The following is a 27,450-nucleotide window of genomic DNA, read 5'->3' as shown; positions in this document are numbered from 1 at the left end:
ACCGTGCACTGCTAAGACTAACACCCAGGACATCAAAGATGACATCACAAATGTTAGTCTTAGCAGTGCACGGTGGTGGCGGAAGTTATGGTTGCTTAGCTTACCATAACTGGCGAATTTCAAGGGTTTTTCGGTTTTACTTGGAACCATAACGTCCCTTTAACAAAGTTTTTTCACTGAATTTCATAGGTTTTTAGTAGCGCAACTCAACCATAACGTCCCTTTAACAAAGTTTTTTTCACTGAATTTCATAGGTTTTTAGTAGCACAACTTAACCATAACGTCCCTTTAACAAAGTTTTTTCACTGAATTTCATAGATTTTTAGTAGCACAACTTAACAATAATGACTTTGACTTTATATACATGTCATATGGAACTGACTAGATCTCTTCTTATGAACTTGATGTCCGCGAACTTATTTAATGTTCGCGGACATGTTCGGAGAACAGTACCACTACCTAAAAACTGTGGGGGGGGGATGGTGGGGTATGTTTGATTGTTATATCATAATATAGGAACATTTAACAAATTCAAAAAGCAGCACACAAACACATTATATATAGTAATACATAAGAAATGTAACCCATATATGTAACACACTAACCATTCATTTAAATACAATATGTTCTGAAATGGAATATACCACAAGAAGATAAATTGGCTTCCAACATAATTACCTCACAGACACAACAGAACTGAGAACAAGACCAGACCCACTGAATACATAGGACTTATCTTACCAGAAATAGTAAGTGTACTTCATTTTACTCATATATTTATAAACTTTCTGTATTAGATTAAAAAATATATTATCCTTTTTTTTTTTCTCACAGAAATGTCTAGTACTCTGGAATGGCTAGAGGACAATTTCCCACATGAAGAAATGTCACAAGATAGTGAAACTAATGATAAACACTTTATAATATAAACCATTTATTATTTTTTTTTTTATATACATTTAACATATATATTATTTTTTTGTACAGAGCATACCAAAATAGAAAAAACTTCAGAAAACCCTGTTATGGATAACAGTCTTCACAATATAGAAGAAAAAATGGATGTATTGTTGGCTAATTTTAATAATTTAAAAACTTTTGTAGAAAATCATTTCAAACCAAAAACCTCGTACCATTGCCCCACATGTACTTGTCCCTCCTCACCATATCCCAGTCAATTATCCCCAAACCCTCTCCATAATCCAAAACGTTTTGATGAGATTTCCATCCCTTCTTCACCTAATACCAATCATGTTGAAACCCCAAATTCTCCTGTTTTTGTTTCTGTTTCTGCCTCACCTTCTCTGTCATAAATTATTAATATATGTTAAATAAAGTTGAATTTTTATATTGTATTGTGAATAGTTTCCGTTTTTTTTAAAAAAAAACAATAAAAGTGTCCGCAACAGTGCGAGTGTTCTGAAATGTTCGTACATAAACGAAAATGGAGGTGTCCTGAAGAACACCACACCTGTTCGTACTGTTCGCTAGCAAGTTGAAACTGTTCTAAGAACACACGTGGTGTCCTGAAATGTTCGTAAAGAAACAAAAATTAAAGTGTTCTAAAGAACACTATATCTGTCCGTAATGTTCTCTATCAACTTAAAACTGTCCTAAGAACACAATTGGTGTCCTGAATTGTTCGTAAATAAACAAAAATGATGTGTCCTGAACAACAGTACAACTGTTCGTAGTGTTCGCTAGCAACATGAAACTGTACTAAGAACACACGAGGTGTCCTGAATTGTTCGTAAACAAACAAAAATTAAAGTGTCCTAAAGAACACTATACCTGTCTGGAACTGTTCACTAGCAAGGTCAAACTGTTCTAAGAACGCTATTGGTGTCCTGAAATGTTCGTACGTAAACGAAAATGGAGGTGTCCTGAAGAACGCTATACCTGTTCGTAGTGTTGGCTACCCAATTGAAACTGTTCTAAGAACACAATTGGTGTCCTGAAATGTTAGTACATAAACTAAATTTCACGTGTCCTGAAGAACACTATATCTGTCTTTACTGTTCGCTACCAAGTTTAAACTGTTCTAAGAACACACGTGGTGTCCTGAAATGTTCGTTTCACGTGTGACGCACTTTTAATTACTTCAGAACCCGAACAGTGTCCGTAGGACATCAATGCGCATCCGCTAACCAGGCGCTTCCTTCGCGGACTAGTTCGCGAATGGATCATATGACCGCGCCAACGCTCATCGTGTGTCCTGAAATGCGGACACTGTTCGTGTCCCCGAAAAATTTAAAAGTACATTTTCAGTTAATCCATAATATTTTTCAATAAAATCTCACCATGGCACAAGTCCCACATAGCAATCTTGAGTTTCTATATACCTTTTGAAACTTTCCGATCCTTTTTTTGTGTTTGATCTGTCCGCGGACAGTGCGCATGTCCGCGAACCGCGCACAAGCACCCCTTTAAAAGACCACGCCCAAGAGCTTATTCCCATTGTGTTTCTGGCTATTCTTCAGAACACAGTGATTTTTGCTGCCACCTGCAGACTACACCATCATCGAGATGGCATCCTTGGCTGCTGAACTGCCACTTGGTGCTGCACCTGCTTCAGCACCACCCCCCCCTCCACCACCACCACCTCCCCAAGGGCCTGAAGAGGGGAACAGGAGTGAGGATGCGGAGGAGGAAGAAGAGGATGATGAGAATGAGGTAGAGGAAACCCTACTACCCGCACTAGGCATGAGTCTTGGTTGTGGCGGTTATTTACCATTCATGGTAATGTTCCTAAGGCTTGTGCGAACCATGTTAACTGCAATGAGTGCAAAATGATACTCAGTCGCGGGAAGCACGGTACGTAGAGCTTTGGGACCACTACTATGAAGCGACACCTGAGGTCATTTCACTCTGGGGCTATTCGCAGGGTTGTACCTTGCGAAGAACGTAGCAGGTTGATTTCCTCTACTTCATCCTCTGTTTCTGATCCTGTCACCACAAGGACCACCTCTGTGGGACAGCGTCTTTCTCAAGCTGCCTCACAGGCCATACAGAATGCTGATGACCCTTACCTTTCGAGGGTCACAGTTGTAAAAAAAAAAAATAATAAAATAAAACCCACTCTACATCTTCCTCTCTCAGCTCGCCCTTTCTTATCCCTGTGGTTGGTGTCCCCCCCTTTACCCTCCTTTACCCTCCTCTCCTAGTGTGTCGTGTCTGAAAAACCAAAAAAAATACAAAAGTACAAAAATCAAAAAAAAATAAGGCTCTTTTCAGAGCCGCCTTTCCCAGTTAAAAAATAGAAGTGAAAATAAATGAAGCAGGGCTCTTTGTATTTTTTAGAAGTCCGCGGACAGCTCGCGAACATTAAAAAAATTGGGTTGCTACTCCATCACAAACATTGTAATTTTCTCTGGAAAGAAGTGGTGGCTCTGAAAAGAGCCTTTGGGTGGTGTTTGTAAATCAAAAATTGTAAATGCTTAACATCTACTTCAAAATCGTTGTTGTAATTCCAAAAAAGGTTGCAATGCATTTTGTTCATTTCTCAGAAAAATCTGATTGCCAGCATAAGTAAGATGGACTCCATCTCTGCGAAAAATGTATGTACTACAAAACATAATATTTTCATTGTGAAAAGAAGACATGCCAAAATCTCTTAGAAAGGCACAAACAGCCTTATTAACATTGCGCCTTGCTTTTTCCATTTGTGGACCAAATGAAGAAGAACGAAGCCACATTTGTCTCTGCGCAATCCGTGAAAATATCACTTGAGAATTAGGAAACATGTTGATAACCTTCCTAAATCCTTCTTTCATAGCAAATTGCAAAAAAATTCTAGTCACATGTCCTAAACTGTTCCCTCCACAATGAATTACAATTATGTCTGGATGTTGCTCTGTCTCCAAAGTAGCACAGAGAGGTAGCAAGAGGTAGCAAGTCCAACCACTTCATTCCACGTACTCCATACCAGTGTACTTCCACATGTGGGAATCCAAGAACTACAGCTACTCCACAGCTTTCTGCATGCACCTTCAACCAATGTATCCACAAATCTCCTAAAATCCAAACAATCTGTTTTCTGAAACACACAGCCATAGCAATCTTTTGTTCTCTCAGCAAAAAGAGTATCTGAGAAAATCTCTCCTGGCACAACACACCCACCAGACTTTCCTGACCAAACCCGTTCAGTGCTTATTCTCATTTGCATGACTTCTGAACCCAAAAATCCCTGGATGTAACTCCCGATGTCCGTGAACTACCGCCATGTCCGCGGACATATCGTAACATGAACAGCCCTTCTACCATTTTCACTACACTCTCTGTGCCATTCCCTCATTGGATGTACCTCACATGACCATGCACCAATCACATTCAAGACCTCTACATCTAACTGCATCATCATAGATCAGCACTGCAAATGTACTCTGAATCTCTCTGAGTACACGTGTCATATCATTGGCAAGCACCATCTACCAGAAATACTGTACAAGTCTTCAAGATTTCTACTTGCAGCTCCATGCATATCCATATACATGAACACAAACTTCAGGTATGCATATTTTCTGTATAGTAGATGAACACATTTTCAAACAGACTTTTACCTTGTAAAATCTGTAAAATGAATTTACTGTACTTTTTTTAATTTCCTAAAATCAACTATCACTTATAAACCTTTATACTATTTACTTTCTTTATACACACACACTCAAATCATGTTAAACTAACATTTTTTAAATGAAATATATAGACTACATATATTCAAACAAAATTGCATGCAAACACAATCTATGTTTAAACCTTTATAAAAATACTTATACAATTTCATATTTTTTGTTTTTATTTAATTATTTACTTAATTACTTTAAATTAGACATTGAGGCGCTATTACCTAGAACAGTTTACTTACAGAAATAGTGGTATTCACTAACATATTATAAATTTCACAAGACATAGTAAAGATATTTTTTTTTTTGCTACAGTTAGTCATTCAATACAATTTGTTCATTAAGAACATATCATATGTACTGAACTGATGCAATGTATCTTATGTAAATACATTAGTTTAATGGTTTTACAGAAGGCACTGAGGATTTCAATTAAAAAAATCAATATCTAAATTAAAAACAGTGCTATATACAAACAAAGTTACTAATTTGAAGCTTTTACAATTGCAGTGAAGACCAGTTTCCTGAAAAGAAGCAGCCGAATTCGAAGAAGAAAGAAAAACTAAGAAGTTACCTGTTAATTTAAAAAAAAAGTAAGTAAAATATCACCATAATATTTGTATTATTAATCAAATATACTATAACATTAATACGAGCTATTTTGGTTTCTAAAAATAGAGATTTTGTACCATTTTGTCCAAAAATTTCCATGTCTTAAACAGCGATTTACAGCCAGAATGGCCCACAAATGTCTATTTTTGGACACACAAATTACCCAACTGAACCACTACAATTTTCACATTATAGAACAAACAACTGTTTTAATTGTATACATTAGATTTACTATTTGTACTTTTCCACACCACTAGCTTACTTTTTTTTTTGTCATCTGAACCCCAGTTTAGTAACACATAAATTCAAGAATACCTATCCCTACTAGTTTTAGTTCCCAATGCACAATCACACACCATTACATACATCTTTATGATCTTACTAAAACACTCATGCACACAGCACACATACATTCCAGAACACCCCAACCCATATCTTCTTTATTTTTTTCAACAGACCCTAAAGAATGCCTACCAAAAGTCAAGTCCGTAGAAAGCAACGGAAAAGTAGAGCAAATGAAAATAAAGGTGTCCAACATAGGCATCCATCTCTAGCAGAATTTGTAAAAAAAGTTGAAACAAAACAGCTAATACAATCATTCAGTGAAACACAAGAAGTTTCAAGTACAACAACTTCGCTTCCTCTATCAAAATGTAAAACAAACCAAAAAACAATTAACAGAAAATCAGCTATCAGTACAGATAAAACTACTTCTTCAAATTTTAATATAGTGCAAAGTAAGCATACCAAGAAAAGTATTTTAGCCAAAATATACCGTCATAAAGTCCTTCAAAATCTTATAAAAACAGGAGAGAAGTCAGGTTCAAAGCTTAAAACCTATCGTAGGAAATTAATCTTAGAAGCATTGATGGACAGTGCAATTCTTCTCAAAAGAAATGTATTTATTTTACTGTTAAACAAAATGAAACCACTAACAAAACTAATAACTAAATTACAAAAAAGTCTTCTCAATAAGCGAAATGTCAACAGAAAGAACTTCCTAAGTATCTGCGGAGGTGAATGGAATCACACTACGAGCACAGAACCATATTTTAATGAAGAAGCGTACAAACAAAAGCAAACAAATACAATTGCCATAAATAGCAGTGGTCGAGGTTATGAAAAAGTGAATAATACCATAATGGAACAAGAAGTACTCCTTACAAAAATATGCCCTGAAAACTTAGAATTACCCCTCCATTCAACTGAATCAGAACGTCTAGTGTACAAATGGCCATGCACGTCAATGTGTAACATTCCCAAACAATGTTTCAAATCTTTACGCCAATTCCTCAATAAATATGTAAAAAGCAAAGACAAAATCAAAATTAAATTCCTGCAAAATATAGATACCTGTCCAGTGCGCAAGTACACAGGACTACAAGGACATTCATTGGCCTGCATTACAGGACCTACTTGTAAAACCACTTTCCATGATATCAAAAGGATATCAACACATCATTCAACTATAAGAAATCTAGTCTATAAACTGTACTATGCTAAAAGTCCTGCTTTAGCACTAGCAAAGTTAAATAACATCCTTCTACATGGTACAGCAAAAGACCTACTTGAAGAAATTCACTATATCCAGAAAAAATATTTTGGAAGTGAAAGCCATTTACAGAATGAAATAGCTTTAAACCAATTAAGCAACAATTCTACACATGGCAACCTTTTGCTAAACACATACAAAAAAGAAATACTAAAATTTAAAAGTACATCAGCTGAAGTACCAAACCATGTATGTGTATGTTGCGGTAGAATTTTTTATAAAAGTCACACAAAATCTGTGGACCTATCATACAAAATAGAAGACAATGAAGATTCTAAATGGTTTGAATTAGCTCTCTACCTTGTAGCAGAAAACAAATATGAAATAACTGAGCCCTTAATACTTTGCAGTTATTGCACTACAAAACTTGACAACAACCAAACTCCTTCACGTTCTATCACAAATAATTTGGAATTATACCCAGTACCAAAACCTCTACAACAACTTAATTTATATGAGAGCATCATAATTCAAACAGTACACCCATTTCAAGCAATAATACGCCTTCAACCAAAAACAGCAAAATTACCTCCCTCTGAATTGGTAAAAGGCATTCGTGGAAAAGTAGTTTATTTACCATTAAATCTAAAAGAAAATGTGCATACTCTAGGAGTGCAACGTCCAATGCAGCAATCTTTAATTATATTAGTAAATGGAGTACCTACAAAAGACAAAAAAATATGGCAACAGCTGGTAGATTTATATAAAGTTAGACAAGCCTTCCAATATCTTAAAGAGAATAATGAATATTACAAAGAAATTAATATTGAAGAAAACTTGAAAGATACAACTGAAATAATTCAAGAAACACAAGAAGCTGGTCAATTTGAGCTACTAGATCCTGCTACAATATCAAATACTTTAGACCATTATACAATTCATCCTTTGCACTGTAATGACACTGTACAAGATGTACTGGAAACTTACCAAATGCGTCAAACAAAAGCATCGCCAATCAGTATATGGGAAAAAAGTATAGAAGCACGTGCTTTTCCTCTACTCTTTCCTACTGGCAAAGGAGGAAGGTATGATGATAGACCTATTCAAATATCAGCTTCAGAATACCGCTCATTACGGATGTATTCTGAAGATCCCAGATTTAGACAAAATGTGGAATACATATTCCACCTACTCTTTGAAAGTGAACTAGCAACTTTATGTTACGGAGTTGCACACATATTAAAATCAGGATCACACTTTCAAAATATGACAGCTACACAATTATTAGAGAACGTGCAACAAAAGGATGAGGTTTTACAATCAAATATTACAAATCTATTAGCAAATATGCGTGGTACTAAAGAGTACTGGTCTCAACGTCATGGAGATGTACGTTGTATGATCAGAAACCTTGGCCCACCCACTTGGTTTGTTACATTAAGTTGTGCAGAATATGCATGGGAAGATTTACATGATTTCCTCCGCATATCAAATAAAAACAAAACAAACATAGATATTCTAACACCTGGAGAACTTTGTTCTTTGGATCCTGTTAATGTTTCAAGATATTTTTACCATCGCTTCATTGCTATGCTACATTTTATTTGTAATAAAACTGTTCCTCCCCTTGGAGAAGTGCAACACTTCTTTTGGAGAAAAGAATACCAAGCCAGAGGAGCACCACATATCCACATGCTTTTATGGATTATAGATGCTCCTAAATTTGGTCAAGACAGTGATGCCACTGTTTTACAGTTTATTGAAAAATATGTCACTTGTGAAATTCCATCAGAAGCCACAAATAGTGATCTTCATGCACAAATTTTACAATTTCAAAGACACAAATGTGGAAAATATTGTCGTCGCAAATACAAAAAACAAAGGCAAATACTACACCAAATGCCGATTTGGTTTCCCTAGACCAGTTACAAATACAGGTCAAGTAAACAACCTCATGTCTTCAGTTAGACATAGTGTTAAAGGTAAGTCACCTAAAAATACATATTACATAAAAAGAAAAGAAGAAGAAAAATATATCAATGATTATAATGCAATCATTGCCCACTTATGGAATGCAAACATAGATGTGCAGTACATTGCAGACAATTCTACTGAAGTTGCACGATATGTCACAGCATACTTAACTAAAGCAGAAAAGACAGAGCTCCAAGACCTCTGGAATGACCTGTCATCAGATAAAACAGTATCTCAGAAATTATACAGCTTGGGCATAAAAATGCTCACCCATGGAGAATGTGGATCTTATGAAGCAGCTGATCGTTTAACTGGTACTTCATTGTATGGTAAATCTGAAAATATAGTATGGCTAAGTCTTGGTCCAGCTAAATCTAGAAAAAGAGTTCTAAAATCATATGAAGATATAGAAACAATAGCCAAACATGATCCCAACAGCCAAGATATTTTAAAAAACAATTTATTGGACACATACTACCCAAACACAAGTAATACTTTGGAAAACATGTGTCTATACCAAATAGCCCAAAACTACACATACAAAAATAATATGAAACCTGATGGAAAAAAAAAGGTAAATATAGAGTGACAGACTGTGAAGGCAGCTTAGTTAAACTCACTAAACCAAATTTAATTAATCATATCAAATTGTCATTGAAGACTCCTCAACATAAAGAAGTATATTACATGTCCCTGCTACAACTCTTCAAACCATGGAGAAAAGAAGAACAATTACTAGATAACTATGACTCATATGAGTATGCTTTCAAAGCAAATGAAAGCACTATAACTGATGTAAACTTTACACAGTACAAAACAATGTTGCACAATGAACAGCAACATGAAGATGAACTCCAAGCCCAACTAGATAAGGATACTCCTGACAGTAGTCAACCTTCTGTAACAGGAAGCCAAGAACCACTGGGAGAACCACTAATAACAAATGAGGCAGAATTAGCTATGATAGAAGTAGAAAACACCATGTGTCAGTATGAAGATAAGGAAGACTTAACTATACTACAATCAAAACTAAACAATGAGCAAAGTAGCATTTTTCAAGAAGTAACAAAATCAAATTGCACATGGTGTAAAACATGAAAATAAAGAATGTTCCTGCCATAATTATAAACCTATACTACTGTACGTCAGTGGTGAAGCTGGTTCTGGCAAAACATTCCTAATCAAAATCATTAGTAAGTTCCTTCAACAATTGACAAACAACAAACTGTCAGCTGTTGTCACTGCCCCCACAGGTTTAGCTGCCTACAACATAGGTGGTGTTACATTACACCGATTACTACTATTACCAGTAGAACACCAGAACAAATTAGACTATTACAAACTTTCTGCAGAAGCTGCAATGGAATTACGCAGAGTATTGAAACAAATGAAAATGCTACTAATAGATGAAGTGAGCATGGTCTCCAACCTGATGTTAGCTTTGATTCACCTCAGATTACAAGAAGTACTCAAAACAGACTATGAAGAGCTCTTTGCAGGAAAACACATTATTGTTTTTGGAGATCTGCTTCAATTAACACCATTAAAAGGTGAACCTATTTTTAAAACATTAGGGCACAAACTCTGCCGTAAAACTGTTGGCAGCATTGGAAATGTCAACCTTTGGCAACATTTCCAATACAGAGAATTAACAGAAAACATGCGCCAATCTGCAGATTTAACTTATGCCAACATTTTAAAAAGTTTGAGAGTTGGTATACTTTCTAAAGAAGCAGAAGCAACATTGAAAACCCGGCACATTAATGCACTTCATGGCGATAATGCATGTGCTACAGATGTTATGGAACAATTAGCCTACAAAAATGTCAATTGTATGGCCTTAATGCCAACTCTTGCAAGCTGTCTCAAATTCAATTAAATAATGTTAAGTAAAGAAATGCAACCAATAATGGAAATTAGCGCCACAGACAAACTAGATGTACATGGTATGACACTACCCATGTGTGACCAAGCCACAACAAGACTAAATCATTTAGAAAAATCAATCTCAAACACAGCAGGCTTAGAAAAGATGTTAAAATTATCCTTAAGTTGCAGAGTAATGCTTAAACGTAACCTTGACGTGGACCAAGGACTAGTTAATGGAGCACTGGGTACAGTTGTTGGCTTTCAAACATACCCACGTGACAACAAAATTCAGTTTGTCAATATACTCTTTGACAAACTTTCAGAAGTAAAACGGATAGGACGCTCAACAGCTAGATTCCTTCTCTTCAAAGATATGTATGTACGGAGAGAACAATTTTCTCTAACTCTTGCATACGCAGTCACGATTCATAAATCACAAGGTCTTACCCTAGACAAAGCAATGATAGATATTGGTAACACAGTCTTTAAAGAAGGCATGAGCTACGTAGCACTATCACGCTTACGTACACTTGACGGTCTATTTCTAATCAACTTTGATGCAAGTAAAGTAAACGCTGATATTCCTTGCATTTTAGAATATAATAGACTTCGCTCACTATACACTCCCCATCTAAACACATATTCTGTTCCACAAAAACTAAAACGTTGTAAAAGGAAACTAAATCAAACAGAAATGCAACAGGACGTCACTGCAAATCCTCCAAAGAGAGTAAAAGAAACTAATACTTCATCAAGTACCACAAACAAAAAAGAATCAATTAGATAAAGTAAACCAGGTACTTCTTTAAAGAAGGAAGACAAACTCCAAAAAAAGCAGTTAGATACAGAACTACCTGGACCATTTAAATTCTCAAATATAGTTGGTGTTAGTTGCTATGCAAATGTAGCAATGAATATTCTATTTCAATAACCACCAATTGTTGACAACATTTACTTACACATTTGTGTTTGCAAATGTTAGTACTTCACAGAAATGCAGCAAACAATCCTGACAACACATATAGTGTTTTTGGAATAAGACGACAATTGGACTACTGTGCTGGAATGGTGAAATTCACTATAAACTCACAGGAAGATCCACAAGAATTTCTAATGTACTTACTACAAGTACTGGAAAACAAAAACATACCTATAAATGAAATCTTTTAGATTTCATACATGTGGAAACATACATGCACTCTCTGCAACAATGTGACACAAGAAGAAATCCCCAATGAACGCTTCATATATATATCAATACCAAATTGTGAATCCATTCCATTTCAGCAACTTGTACAAAATGCAAACCATGGTAGATTATGCTCTACCTGGAATTCAGATAATCGCTCCACGCTAGTAATACAAACACATAGTAAATACGTAATACTAATGCTTCTACATTACAATGCAGATGGTACCAAAAACAACTGCAAGCTGACTGCATTCACACATGGTCAAATATCACTTGGTAAGAAAACCTTCACAACAATAGGTATAATCTACCATGCAGGAGCCACAACCAATTCAGGGCACTACACGGCATATATAAAAAAGAAATGTGGATGGTTTGAATGTAATGATAGTACCATTACTCTAAAGCAGAGATTACCAGCAAATCTTACAAACGCTTATTTGATGTTCTTAAAACCAAAATTTGATAAATAAACTGTATTTAAACCATTAAGTAAATTTGTGTTAAAAAAATATAAACTGTTAGAATACTCCAAAAGCTATCTAACTGCTCAAAGATTCTACAACAACTAATCAGATAAATGAATACCACTAAATTAGACCAAAAAATACACAGTTAGAATACGCCAATTGGTATCTAACTGTCCCAAAATTATAAATTTGTGTTAAAATATTATAAACTGTTAGAATACTCCAAAAGCTATCTAACAGCTCAAAGATTCTACAACAACTAATCAGATAAATGAATACCACTAAATTAGGCCAAAAAATACACAGTTAGAATACGCCAATTGGTATCTAACTGTCCCAAAATTTAACAATATCCAAATAGATAAATCAAAACCACTAAAATATATTAACAAAATAGACAGTTAGAATACGCCAATTGGTATCTAACTGCTCCAATATTTTATAATATCAAAACAAATGAAGAATCTGTTACTGCTCCAAAAAAAATACAACAAAGCAAAGTATAAAGCATTAGCCAGAAACAAAAAGTGAACATTGAAAACAAACAAACAAACAAACAAATAAACTGTAGCATAACAGAAAAAGGTTTTTTTTTTTAATCCAACATGGATTTTTTTTTCTCCCACAGACCCAATGATTTTAGCAACAAATACAGAAACTGAGCAAATTGCACAGTACTCTGATGTGTATTCTACTAAATATGAGGGTCGAAAAAAAATAAAAGTATATTGCTTATACAATGTAATAAGTCATTACAAAATACTAATACTAACATGCTATTTTCTTTTATCACAGAAATGAAGAAGAAAAACATGGACTCCCATTACTAGACCAAACAGTAAGTATACAATAATAAGGACAACCATAGCAGCATATCACATCCATAGTATCTAATACCTTTCTTCCTTATACATTTGTTTTTCACCCAAAGTTAAAAGCAAATATGAATGTGATATGCTGCGGTGGTTGTTGCCAGGGCATAGAGTCTTGGGTGCATGGCCAAATGCACCCAAGACTCTATGCCCTGGCAACAACCACCGCAGCATATCACATCCATAGAGTCAAACATTTCAACTATGATCTATGGGAAACTTTTAATGTCCGCGAACAATGTGAGTGTTCTTAGAACACTTTGAACTTGCAAGCGAACAATACGGACACCGTTTTCAGGACACCCCCTACGAACATTTCAGAACAACGCGATAGTTCTTAGAACACTTTCAACTTAACAACGAACAATACGGACAGCGTCCTAAGGACACCCCCTACGAACATTCCAGGACACCGGGAGTGTTCTCAGAAACGTCTTCAGAACACCCCCATTTTGTTTATTTGCGAACATTTCAGGACACTGCGGGTGTTCTTAGAACACATTCAACTTGATAGAGAACAATACGGACAGCGTCCTCAGGACACCCCCTACGAACACTCCCCGGACACCGCGAGTGTTCTTAGAAGCGTCTTCAGAACACCACCATCTTGTTTATTTGCGAACATTTCAGGACACTGCGAGTGTTCTTAGGACACATTCAACTTGACAGAGAACAATACGGACAGCGTCCTCAGGACACCCCCTACGAACACTCCCCGGACACCGCGAGTGTTCTTAGAAGCGTCTTCAGAACACCACCATCTTGTTTATTTGTGAACATTTCAGGACACCGCGAGTGTTCTTAGGACACATTCAACTTGACAGAGAACAATACGGACAGCGTCCTCAGGACACCCCCTACGAACACTCCCCAGACACCGCGAGTGTTCTTAGAAGAGTCTTCAGAACACCACCATCTTGTTTATTTGCGAACATTTCAGGACACTGCGAGTGTTCTTAGGACACATTCAACTTGACAGAGAACAATACGGACATCGTCCTCAGGACACCCCCTACGAACACTCCCCGGACACCGCGAGTGTTCTTAGAAGCGTCTTCAGAACACCACCATCTTGTTTATTTGCGAACATTTCAGGACACCGCGAGTGTTCTTAGGACACATTCAACTTGACAGAGAACAATACGGACAGCGTCCTCAGGACACCCCCTACGAACACTCCCCAGACACCACGAGTGTTCTTAGAAGCGTCTTCAGAACACCTCCATTTTGTTTATTTGCGAACATTTCAGGACACCGCGAGTGTTCTTAGGACACATTCAACTTGACAGAGAACAATACGGACAGCGTCCTCAGGACACCCCCTACGAACACTCCCCGGACACCGCGAGTGTTCTTAGAAGCGTCTTCAGAACACCCCCATTTTGTTTATTTGCGAACATTTCAGGACACCGCGGGTGTTCTTAGAACACATTCAACTTGACAGAGAACAATACGGACAGCGTCCTCAGGACACCCCCTACGAACATTCCAGGACACCGGGAGTGTTCTTAGAAGCGTCTTCAGAACAACACCATCTTGTTTATTTGCGAACATTTCAGGACACCGCGAGTGTTCTTAGGACACATTCAACTTGACAGAGAACAATACGGACAGCGTCCTCAGGACACCCCCTACGAACACTCCCCGGACACCGCGAGTGTTCTTAGAAGCGTCTTCAGAACACCCCCATTTTGTTTATTTGCGAACATTTCAGGACACCGCGGGTGTTCTTAGAACACATTCAACTTGACAGAGAACAATACGGACAGCGTCCTCAGGACACCCCCTACGAACATTCCAGGACACCGGGAGTGTTCTTAGAAGCGTCTTCAGAACACCACCATCTTGTTTATTTGCGAACATTTCAGGACACCGGGAGTGTTCTTAGGACACATTCAACTTGACAGAGAACAATACGGACAGCGTCCTCAGGACACCCCCTACGAACACTCCCCGGACACCGCGAGTGTTCTTAGAAGCGTCTTCAGAACACCCCCATTTTGTTCATTTGCGAACATTTCAGGACACCGCGGGTGTTCTTAGAACACATTCAACTTGACAGAGAACAATACGGACAGCGTCCTCAGGACACCCCCTACGAACATTTCAGGACACCGGGAGTGTTCTTAAAAACGTCTTCAGAACACCCCCATTTTGTTTATTTGTGAACATTTCAGGACACCGCGGGTGTTCTTAGAACACATTCAACTTGACAGAGAACAATACGGACAGCGTCCTCAGGACACCCCCTACGAACACTCCCCGGACACCGCGAATGTTCATAGAACAGTTTCACTTAGCTTGCGAACACATATTGAGTCCTTAGAACACCCCCCAGTCAGTTTATTTAGAACATTTCAGAACACCTGTGATGTCCGCAAACAAATCGAACACAAAAAGAACGTCTAACACATAAAAAACACAACTTTCATCCTATCTCATACACTCCCACCCTCCCCAAACACTCCTACACACCAACACACTCTACAAAATACACATTTTGAACAAAGTTTCACCACGCTGTCCGCGGACGTCCGCGAATCCAAGATGGCGGGCGCTACCGAAAAATCTGACGTGCTTCACGCTCCACTCCGTCCAATCAGCGAACACGTTGCATGTCCGCGAACATCACGCAAGACGATTGGCCAATCAGAACACTGTCCGCGGAGCGAACAGGGAAGTGTGTCCGCGAACCGAACACAGATATCACTAATTTTTTTTTTACCTACTTTATGGTCATTTTTAAAAAAACTACTGGACGGATTTTCACCAAATTTGCAAAAGCACGCTTTCGTGACCAAGCCACTGCTCCTGGTCCAAATTTGGTGGAAATCCGTCCAGCGATTTGGGCTGTAGGCGCGAGCAAAAATTTTTTCCCATTCAGTCTATGGGAAAAAAAAAAAGTTTTGGGACCCCCCCTATAGCTTTGCCCCCCCTGGACGAATCCTCACCAAACTTTGCAAATAAATTCAGAGTGACCCAAATACTTTTTTTTGCAAAGTTTGGTGAGGATCCGTCCAGGGAGAGCGAAGTTCTAAGCCACCCAAAAAGTGCTCTTCCTATGGAAACAGCAACTTAACCATAACTACATGGCCACTACCGTGGCCATGTAATCTGTTTGGTAATATATATATATATATAGGGGTTTTGGGGGGTTTGGCATTAGGTGGGGGGTTGTGGGGGGTTTCCCCCCACGTATATGTTACAATTGACCTTCACAATTCGGTCAATTGTGAAAAGGTCAATTGTAATTCGAACAGTTGTAAAACGAACAATTCGTATACAACCTCCTCACCTGAGGATTAGTAAACTGCAGTTGCTGTTGTCTAAAGGTGGGCTGGGAGTGCCAGACTTCAGGGCATATCATCTGGCCTTCATGTCGCGTACATTATTTTCCTGTCTTAATTCAGGTGGTGGGGATTGGTTTGGTGCGGAGTCTAGCCATGTGAGTCCATTTTCACCTAGGGCTCTGCTGACGAGTCAGCCATGCAGAAGGAGGTTGGAGAATCCGTTGACTAGGAGTTTACGGACTCCCTCTTTGGCCTTGAATGAATGTTTGGGTTTCAATGCGTTGAGGGACCCGAGTGCTTCACTTTGGCTGAATCCAAGTGTTACTCATGAAGGGAAAGTTTTGTTCTGGCATGATTGGTTCCTTGCTGGGGTGCAGTGGATTGGGGATCTTTTTAATGGAAGGGTTTGGATGTCTGCTAGGGAGGTAAGATTGAAATTTTATATCCCTACTTTTTGTCTGGCGGATTATTGGAAGATCAGGAAAGCGTTTGGTGATGTAAACCTGGAGAAGGGAATTGATTTGAATTTGCTTGGCTGGAACCCGGGGACGAGTGGTTGTGGCCTGGTCAGCTATGTGTATAAACAAATTGTGTCTAACTTTAAGGTAAATGATGCTGTGAGACTGTATTGGAGCCAGAGGATTGGGGAGGACATTGAGGAGGATCATTGGTCTCAAATTTGTGAGAATGTGAAATTGTGTTCTCTGAGTCTGGTTGAGAGATCGCGACAGATCAAAATATTGCATAGAACGTATTGGACGCCTGAGAGAATGATGGAGAGGGGAATGAGTGATGATTGTGACTGTTGGGCATGTGTTCATGAGGTGGGCACCTTTGAACATATGCTGTGGGAGTGTTCTAGGGTGAGGGGTATGTGGTTCGAGTTTGAACAGATTTGTGAGAAGGTTCTCGGTGAGCGAATTCGCATGGATTTTAAGACCATTGTGCTGGGAAGCACTGATGATTTGGAGGAATTGAGTGCGTCCCAGAGAAAGTGGATTTTTCGGGGTGCAATGGTGGGAAAGAAATTGATATTGAGACATTGGAAGACTTCAACTCCCGTTACCATTGGAATGTGGGTTGATGAGATGCATAATTTGGCGGATATCGAAAGAGTTTTGTATCTCAGGGAAAAGAAAAGCGCTTTATTCAACAAGATTTGGGGTAAGTTTCTTTTATTGTATTAGGTCGGATATTGAATGTACTGTGACTCTGTGGGGTAAGGGGGTTTCTATATAGTTGGGTATTCATTTAATTGATTTTGTATGTTGTGCTTTTGTTATATGTCTTTCTCGCATTTGTACATTTTGGAAAATAAATATTTATAAACTATAACAAAAAAATGTGATGGTAGAGGGACATCTAACAAACAACCCTTTCCCGCTGCTATTGGAGGCTAGAAAAAGATCATCTTTTTTGTGGATTTTGTCAGTCCTAATGCCATTGAACTTGTTTTGCATGGCATTCTGAATATCCTAGCACCAGGCTGCATCCTTAATAGGAGGATGTGCCATAGACTGTTTAATATTTTCTTGTTCTTTTAGAATTTTGAAGAGCTCTTTCACATCTGTTTCAGCATTCTGAATTCTAGAATTGTGGAAGTTATTTTTTGCCTCTACAACCACCAGTTCGTTGGATTTAGCAGCTACTTTATAATCTGCCAGTGAGCCTGGAACAGTGTTTAATTTCCACACATGGAACAGCTTAAGATTTGAAGAATTACATTTTTGTATATCAGGTGAAAACCAAGGTTTACTTTTCTTTCCTTCAATAATTTTTCTCTATTTTAGTGGTGCGAGAGAATTAGTAATGAGATCCAAATTAGCAACAATAGAGTGGGATATTGCTGCTGCCGAGTCAGTAGAAAGAAAGTTGATGGAGGGAGCTAACAAAGAGTCAATTTTATCTTCTAAAGAAACTTCAGGTTTCTTACCAGGGAAACATGTTCTTCAATTTCATGGCAAAATCTGCCAAAATGGCAACGTGCACAAAAGCATGATCGGACCAGAGACAAGGAGAGACCTGAACATCCTTGCTTACGACATTGGAAGTAGAAACCCAGTCAAGAGTATGACCATGGTGATGAGTGGGAACGTGAATCTTTCCTTAAAATCCCAGGCCTGTGAGGACCTGCTCCAAATCTGCAGCAAGAGCGTCCTCTGCATGACCCAACTAGTAATTAAATCTCCTAATAAGACAAAACTGGAGTTGGGTTTAAGAGTGGCTAGCAAGTAGTTGGATAGGGCCAGTATGAAATCTTCAGTTAAAGAAGGTGGCCTATAAATTAAAAGAAAATTCAGAGTAGATTCTGCGTTAAGACCCAACTTAACGTGCAGAGACTCTATGCTGCCCATAATTTGGCTGGAATTTTTATTTTTATGTTGGAAAACTGTAATCAGCCCTGTTTCTTGGCCCAGGTGGAGCGGGCAACGGCCTGGGGAGCTGAGCTCAACAGCTCAGAAGGGTGGGGGGGTGCAGTAAGGGGTCCACCCAGAAAGTGGACTCTGTTCTAGCCGTGCAAAAGATTAAGCAGCCTGCTTTGCCAGTGAGTACTCCTCTGCAATGTGCGGCTGGCTGCTCTCTGCCAACTTTTGGATGACTGCGATGCATTCAGAATATGCAAACAAAGGAATGTATATTCCAAACACAGCGTGTGAGGTGCTCTGGAGTCACACGCCCTGTGCCCCTCATTTTTTGTGTTGACAGCCTTTCAAGTGGGGCAATTTATAAGTGAATGCTCATTTAACAAGCCATTGTTTTTACACAGTATGTGCGTAACATTTCAGTGTTAAGAGCTGAACATGGAACATTTTTATTCACCAGGCCACCACAGGTATCAGTTATGCCTTCTTCCAAGAGAATTAAAATGGCACACAGAAAATGTTTTAAACTATTTTCTTTATTTTCATGTCTCTTTATTTGACACAACAAAACTTTATTTTTTTTGTATATTACTTTTTACTTACATATGGAACATCCCTGTAATTTTCTTGCTTAAGTATTCTAGTGGTTGCTTTGGGGCATGGACTAAATGCATTTGCTCAGCATCAAAGGTCTTTTAATTGTGTAAACAAGCCAGCCACTGCCTACCACGCACACCATATGGCTCCTCCATGTGACTTGGCACCTTGATTAGGGAAGTAGAGTTAATTGTGTGTCACCATGCAGATAGTAATCCATGGCAAATCAATGCAGTGGTATGTGTGCAGCAATGTTTGGTGCGCTGCACAAGCCATCACCCTGTTGCTTAATGGCATGTAGTGGCACCCCCGAATGTAACAACACATATGTCTGTTTTTATCTGATGTGTCTAATGTCCATACAATAGCATACTGGAACGTTTTGTGAATTTGGCTCTGACAAGCATGCCATACTGTGCTCACAATTAAACGGATAAAGCAATCAAAGAAGAGCCTCTAATTGTACATCCACTAGGCCAATCGCCCGGTGTACACTACAACACCATGATTTTCACTAGCTGCAGGCCAGCACTAATAAGAGATGCTAATGCCAGCTCTGTTAGATTAGGCATGGGCCTGCTAGTTTTTGCAGAAATAACCCCTGAGGCCTGCATAATAGTGAGGAGTTAGTGGCTGAGGAACTGTGGTCCCTTTACCATGCATCAGAAACCGGCTTTGTTTAAAACGCTTCATTAGCTTATTACTGGTAAGGCTAAAGTTTGTAAGTGGTTCAATCCTTTCAGCGTAGCCTTTTTGTGCATTGTTTATTGGGTCTCTCTTCTACGGTATCCTGTCCTGCCTCAAGATATGATTCCCAAAAGATGTTTGTGTATTGGGGTTTGGGCATGCTCACACTGAGACCCAGCCTTTCCTCATCTAAAAGTCTTCAGAAACAAGAAGCAAAAGAGCCCTTGAGCCCCATTTGAGTGTCTGATGTTGCAGCCGTTTTATACTCGCATCCAAAACCGTAAACTGTCCAAATGAGTATGTATGGTTTATGATTACAAACATTTTAATGTTGGGGTGAGTGCTGTGAACAGTGATGTGAGCACCAAGCCATAATTATGTTATGAATTTAGAGATTGACATACAATCCTTTTATCACAGACTTATTTACCCATTATAGAGATCTCTGATCACTGTTCTAGTCCTGAAAGGCTCTGTGATTTAATGCAAAGCATACAGAAACCTTCACGGTGCTATTTGTCCACATTCCCACTCTCATAGTGGTATTTTGAGAGTAGAATATGGGTGTACCAGACTATCCATCTTGGAATGATAACCTTCCATCAGAAAATAATTCATATGTTTAGTCTAGTATTGCTCCTTGCGAAATACAAGTGAGGTGGTACGAACAGAACACCTGCAACACAGGGCCAGGTCAGTTGGCCCGCAAACCCGGGTAGGCTGGTCACACCGCTGTGTGCCAGTATGGACAGTTTGAAACTGCATTAGAATTCTTCTGTGAAGTACTTGCATTACAATGTAATGAAACCACCTCCATTTATATAGCCATTATTTATTCAATTTGAGGAGGGGTTTTGTCACAAGACACATAGGTGTAGTTTGTGAGTGACATGTGCCAGTGGCGGGGGCACATTCTGGTGTTTCGGCCTCGGCACCAAGTTGGCTAGAAACTGCCCTGACTGTGATGTTCTAACTTCGGTAATACATCCATCCCTCTTCAGCTACAAGTGTATATTCAAGGATTGGTGTCCAGATTAGTGAGAAATACATGAGTGATATTAATTGCCCATTCTTTCAAAACGTGATATGATAATGCAACCAGCTCATCTCACAGCCGAATGCTCCTCTTCGAGCTGCACTCGTCTCATTTGCTCGGCGATGCACTGAATTCTTTCCTAAGTAATGAGCTGACGCCCAGAATATGGATGCCATCTTTCCATGTTTGTTAACACGAGGTAATATGCACTGTAGCATGCATGTCTCGGTGGGCATTGTCAGGAAATTCCAGCAATCTGTTGCACTGCTCGTTTGCTAGCTGGAATCAGCAGCTTCCACGTCACTTCAATCTAAATGAATGAGCCATTTAATTGCCAAAAAGCTAATGTCACATCTGCCTTAGGCAACGTTTTTTATATGCCACTCAAGGTTTGCAGGAGCTACGAGCAATTAGCATCTGCGAGGTATTTCATGGTCATACGCGAGTGACCGAAAGAATGATGCATGCAGCGCGCAATCAGCAGTTCACGCGTGCATTGGCCTGAAACTAAGCACGCGCAATGCAATGTACAATGAAGAAAGCGCACACCCCACCGTTCTCCTGAACCTTTGCCAGACAGGTAACAGACTCAACGCAGAGCAGTGTTTTGGAGCGTCGACCAAGATTTACGGACCGGATTATCAAAACATTGCAAAACTTTTTAAACGCATTTTGAGCATGTGCAAAAGACTTGTCTGCCCGGCAAATCACATGAATGCAATGGAGTCTGTGAAAAGGTATTTTGCTCTTCGTAAAATGAATCTGCGCTGCACGACTTTTTTGATGATCAACACCAAATAAACCATTCCACTCAGCATACCCTTCCTATTCTTTGCAAGTAAGGTTTTTAACATGGCTTGCTGCTTTCAAGGTATATCAGAGTTAAAAGTCTTATCAAGAAATGTGCTTAATCTGATGTCTCTTGCTGAAATGTAGGTATAGCTCAAACTTGTTATCACGTAACTATGTGCACAAATTGCCCTATTCAACTTTCAGCGATTCTGTGCACTACATTTTACAAAATTATCAAAATCTAGTGACATTGAAAATAAATGTGGTAAGTACATTTATATGAAAAAGAGTCGAAAAAATACATGTAGGCTGAAAAGGCTGCGGAATTGCTGCAAAATAGTCAGCAGCAGGGACCTTCCACAGTTTCTTGGCAGCTTTTTTGTTTTACAGCATGTTAAACTGAAAAGTAAATCTGGACTACCATTTGATTGATTTTGCTTAAAAAAAGGGATTTAAAAATGTGCTTGAGATTTGTTTTTAGCAAATGACATGATGATGATTTACTACAGTTTTCCATTTGGTATCATGATAAAAATGTAATGCAAAATCATGTTTGGCAGGGTTCTTTTCCAAAACGCTAACATTCTTGACAAGGGTTTTCCCCTTAGGACAGGGACCCATTACACTTTGACAGTGGTTATGTTATGTTATTTGGCATGTATTAGCACTCTATATATCATTGGTATGACCTCAAAGTGCTGGTAGGTTGAACGCCCTCAGGGACCATAGTCCAGCTCAGTTGAGAAAATAAGGTGTTGTAGGGCGCTTGGGTGTGTGCAGCTGATGTAATTGAATGATTGTAGCAGCATCCTAGCATTAGGTATGGTGGTATTGATATCCGTTGAATGTGCACAGTCTGGCGGGTGGACACCAAGACTGGATTGTGGCTGCGTTGGGCCTGTAGGACGCTTATGTGTGCAGCTAGGCCGGGTTGTCATAGGGTATAGTTGCGTTTTATTAGAATGATGAGGTGTTTATGTGTTAATGTTCGTATGTGAGCAGCTAAGCCGAAATTGATTGAAGGGTATAGCTGCAATCTAATTGAGTGATGGTGTATAGAAGAGAGTAAGCCTCGTGATATGGGAGGTGAAAGTTTAGGTTGAGTTATGATCTACAACATAGGTAACTAAATTACAGAACTATCTCGGCCTGCACTTTCTAGTTGTGAATCGAGCGAGTTAGAGCAAATCTAATTGGGCAGCGCATACAAGTGAGTCACAGTGCCATTTCAGGGGTACTTTCAAGATGTGAGTTGAAGTAGCTTTCTAGATGTGAATCAATCTTGCAAGAACAATTCCTAAGCCTGTAAATAAATCACAGTATCCTCATAGCATGCACCTTCTGGATATGATTCAATTGCAACAAGACCAGTTCTAGGAGGACCACACAGGCAGGCGACGCAGACTAGTAACTTCACAGTACTATCACAGTGGGCACTTTTTAGGTTTGGTTCAATGCAATGCTAATAAATTCTAACAATTTTCTAAGTGTGAGTCAATGTAATGTTAATACTTTCTAGCAATTTTCTGACTGCGAAGAAAAGTAAATTCACATAACGATCATAGTACTATCACTGATTTTGAGAATCCTGTGTGGGTGGGGGAGGCCTAGGTCTCAAAATACATCCCGTTTCACCATACAATAGACAAAGATGTAGGCCACACCTAGACTTGAGTGTTCTGCAAAATCGTGAAAAGGCCTAGGTTTCATAATACATTACATTTCACCATATGGCAGACAATGATGAAGCCTATACCTAGATATGAGAGTCCTGTATAGTGGGAGAAAGGTCTAGGTTCTACAATAGGTGGGTCTTCACATATAAATAACAGACAGGGACGGAGGGCACATCTAGATTCGAGAGTCCTGCAGAGCGGGAGAGATGCCTAGGTATCCTAATACATTACGTTTCACCCTACAATAGACAAAGGGGGAGGCTGTAAATAGATTTGAGAGTCCATATTTGATTAACATTCACAATTCTATCTAAGTGTGGCACCTGCTAACACTCACAATTCTATCCAAATGCAGCATCTGCTAACATTCAAAATCCTGTCAAGATGTGACACAGGCTAATGTCCACAATTCTAAGTGTGGCATTTTCTTAACATTCACAATTTTATCTAAGTGTGGCATTTACTAACACTCCTAATTCTATCCAAGTGTGTCATTTGCTAACATTCAAAATCCTGTCTAGATGTGAAGCAGGCTAATGTCCAAAGTTGTATCTAAGTGTGGCATTTACTTAACATTCACAATTCTATCTAATTGTGGCATTTACTTAACATTCAAAATTATATCTGAGTGTGGCATCTTCTAACATTCAAAATCCTGTCTAGATGTGACGCAGGCTAATGCTCACAGTTCTATCCAAGTGTGGCATTTACTTAACATTCACAATTCTATCTAAATGTGGCATTTGCTAATGTTCACAATTCCCTCTAAGTGTGGGATCTACTAACATTCAAAATCATGTCTAGATGGAATGCAGGCTAATGCCCACAGTTCTGTCTAAGTGTGGCATTTACTTAACATTGACACTTCTATCTAAGTGTGGCATTTACTTAACATTCACAATTCTATCTGAGTGTGGCATATGCTAATGTTCACAATTCTATCTAACTGTGGCATTTGCTAACATTCACAATTCTAAGTGTGGAATTTACTTAACATTCACAATTCTATCAGAGGGTGGCATCTGAATTCAAAATCCTGTCTCAATGCAACGCAGGGTAATGCCCACAATTGTTTCTAAGTGTGGCATTTTCTAACATTCACAATTCCATCTAAGTGTGGCATATGGTAATGTTCACAATTCTATCTGAGTGTGGAATTTGCTAACAATCAAAATCATGTCTAGATGCAATGCAGGCTAATTTTCATGGTTCTATCTAAGGATGAATGATGTAAGTGTTGTTTGCCTGGCAAGCTATGTTCTTAGGTAAGGTAATGTGGAGTGGCAGGGCTTTCTGGAGTAGAGTGATTGCTCTACTCCCCACCCATGCCACACTTACTTTTCTGTTGTTGCCTGTTGACGTCTGGCCACTGGCTTCCTCGGCTTACCCTGCTGACACCTGCAGACAAACCTTGGAGCCGTCAATGAAGTAGACTCCCTTTGCCTTGGGGCCTTTATCCAGGCAACGGCTGCCCTCAGATGGTGTGTTATCAGTGATAAGACAGCCAACCAAGAGGAGGGCGGGGAGATATTACAACACACGCAGAGCGCTGAAGACTTTGCCTCCTGGAATCGGAAATGGCACCGTGAACATGCCAGTGAGCAGGTCTATGGCCTGCGGTATGGTGGAATTTAATTGAATTGATATTTTATTTCCATCGTGCCCATACAACTGTTTCAGAGTGCGACAAGGCAAGGAAGGGGAAGAGTGGAGAGCAAAAACAATGATCTTACTAGGCTCAGTGACATTGAGAACGCGCAAGTGCATGGGGGAGGAGAAAAGTGCAAGGAAGGGGGGAGAAGTGGAAAATGCAGAGCAAAAGGAGAGCAGAATAAATAAATAATAAATAAATAAATATTAACAGCAACACAAGTGGTAGCGCAGCCAGCAAGTGACAAGTGCTGAGTTTAAAGCCGCGGACAGGGTAGGTCAGATAAGTGCAGGAAGAATAAGAGCATGGGAACTGTATGGGTACAGATACAGACCACAGTGCAGGGGGTGGCCGGGATGCAATGTGGGAGGGTAGCAGGGTGAGCAGAAACCTGGGCCCAGATGACAGAGGGTGGCCAGGTGCACGGTGCCAGGAGAGAACAGATCAGCAGGGTCGAGGGGGGGCAAAGGCAGAAGAAAAAAAAAGGAAGGTCTTGAGGTGCTTTCGGAACCAGAGATGGTTCTCCTCAAGTTTTAGAGTCGTAGGGAGGCTGTTCCAGAGGGAGGCCCTAGCTGAAGACAGAGATCTACCCCCAGCTTGTTTCTTTGAAAAACGTCTGACCCTGAGAGAGTTAAAGGTAGAGGAGCAAAGAGCTCGAGAGGGGAGGTATTTGTGGAAGGGATAGCCGAAAGTTATTTTGGACCCAGGCCCCAGAAAGCCTTGTGGACAATGCAGAGGGTTTTGAATTTAATCCTTGCATCGACTGAGAGCCAATGAAGAGATCTCAGAGCTGGAGAGATATGATCCCAGGGCATGAGGCCAAGGACAAGTCTTGCAGTCCTGTTCTGGATTAGTTGCAGAGGGCGAAGAGTAGAGGCAGGTAGGTTTAGAAAGAGGCTGTTACAATAGTCCAACCTAGAGCTTTTTTCTTGCAGGTATATATATAGGTAGCGTGTGTATATATAGTTAGTGATTTTTAAGCATTGTTAGCACATTGTGTATGTAAAGGTGTTTGTGGGTAGGGAGTTGTTGGCCATTGTGTGTAAGTGTCAGTGTTTTAGGGTTAGGTATGAACCCTTAGGCCTTTAAGTGAGAAAGCGCTCTATGCGATGGATGGGGATGCAGATTTTACTCTTGCACCAATAAACAGATCGACTCAGGAAGTTGGCAAAACATATCTGTTTTTAATTGCAATTGTCTAAAACAGGGAGTGCAACGTGGTCAACGGACGACCCATAGCATAATCTCTCTCAAGAGTTCTCAAAGCATTTCATAAAAAATGACATTTTTGTAGCAAAAATGTGTCATCACTGATGTCATACTACGTGGCAAAATAAGTGAATACTTACGGGGGTTTTAATAGACTTAAGGGGAACATCTAGGTATACTTTCTATGGGGAACAGGGTTGTGATTGGGTCTCTAAGGTCAGGTGGACAGCTATGCCTACCCCTAGTGCAAGTCATCTTCTGTGTCATAAAATACACAAAGTTTCATTGGGTCTGAAACTATACGGCTTTTCGCTATGTGGCCCTCTATGATTGGTTGGCATGCTTGAACCCAACTGGAATATTCCACTCGCTAGCAGCACGCAAGCTGGTACCCCAGGTGCTGGACGTTTGGACTTGACCATGCCTCCCCACCCAATTAGCCCATCATCCATCTTCACTCCTGCTGTCTGCCACTCAAATTGCTTTTGAACTCGGCCTTGCAAGTTTAACTTTGCCTGAGAATAAAAGGGAGTGTGAGTACAGCCTTATCTCCAGTCTCAGTGTGGTTTGCCCAAAGGCTATTTTCATCTGTACCATGTGACAGAAGACTGTGTTTTGAGCTCCTTTGTATTTAATACTATTAAATGAATAAAGCCTGGCACTTCTAGTGTTTTTCCATTATACCTCAACAGGAGCTTGCCGCGCTTCTCATGTTCATTGTTTATTCACGAATAGATAACCAGTTTCTTGGCTGCCTCACCCCTTGACACTGGGCCGGATAACCCTTATCGAATCTTCCTTCGTTGTCAGCTGTTTTCTTGTACTGCGCCACACATTCAGCCCTTCTATATATGGGGTTCTAGTTTGCTAAAATGTGCCGTTTTACATCCCTATTCTATACACACACACATATAAATATTGGTGGCACCGCCTGCAGTCTATTCACTATGTATACCCAGCCTTATGATTACTTACTCTACTTGTGTTTCAGCATTTGTACAATTGTAAAACGCCTTGCATTTTCTTCAGTGCTCTCTGCACGTTAA

Source organism: Ambystoma mexicanum, chromosome 5q (genome assembly GCF_040938575.1).
Source record: "Ambystoma mexicanum isolate Mex_15411 chromosome 5q, UKY_AmexF1_1, whole genome shotgun sequence".
NCBI lineage: Eukaryota > Metazoa > Chordata > Amphibia > Caudata > Ambystomatidae > Ambystoma > Ambystoma mexicanum.
This window is presented reverse-complemented; position numbering follows the sequence as displayed.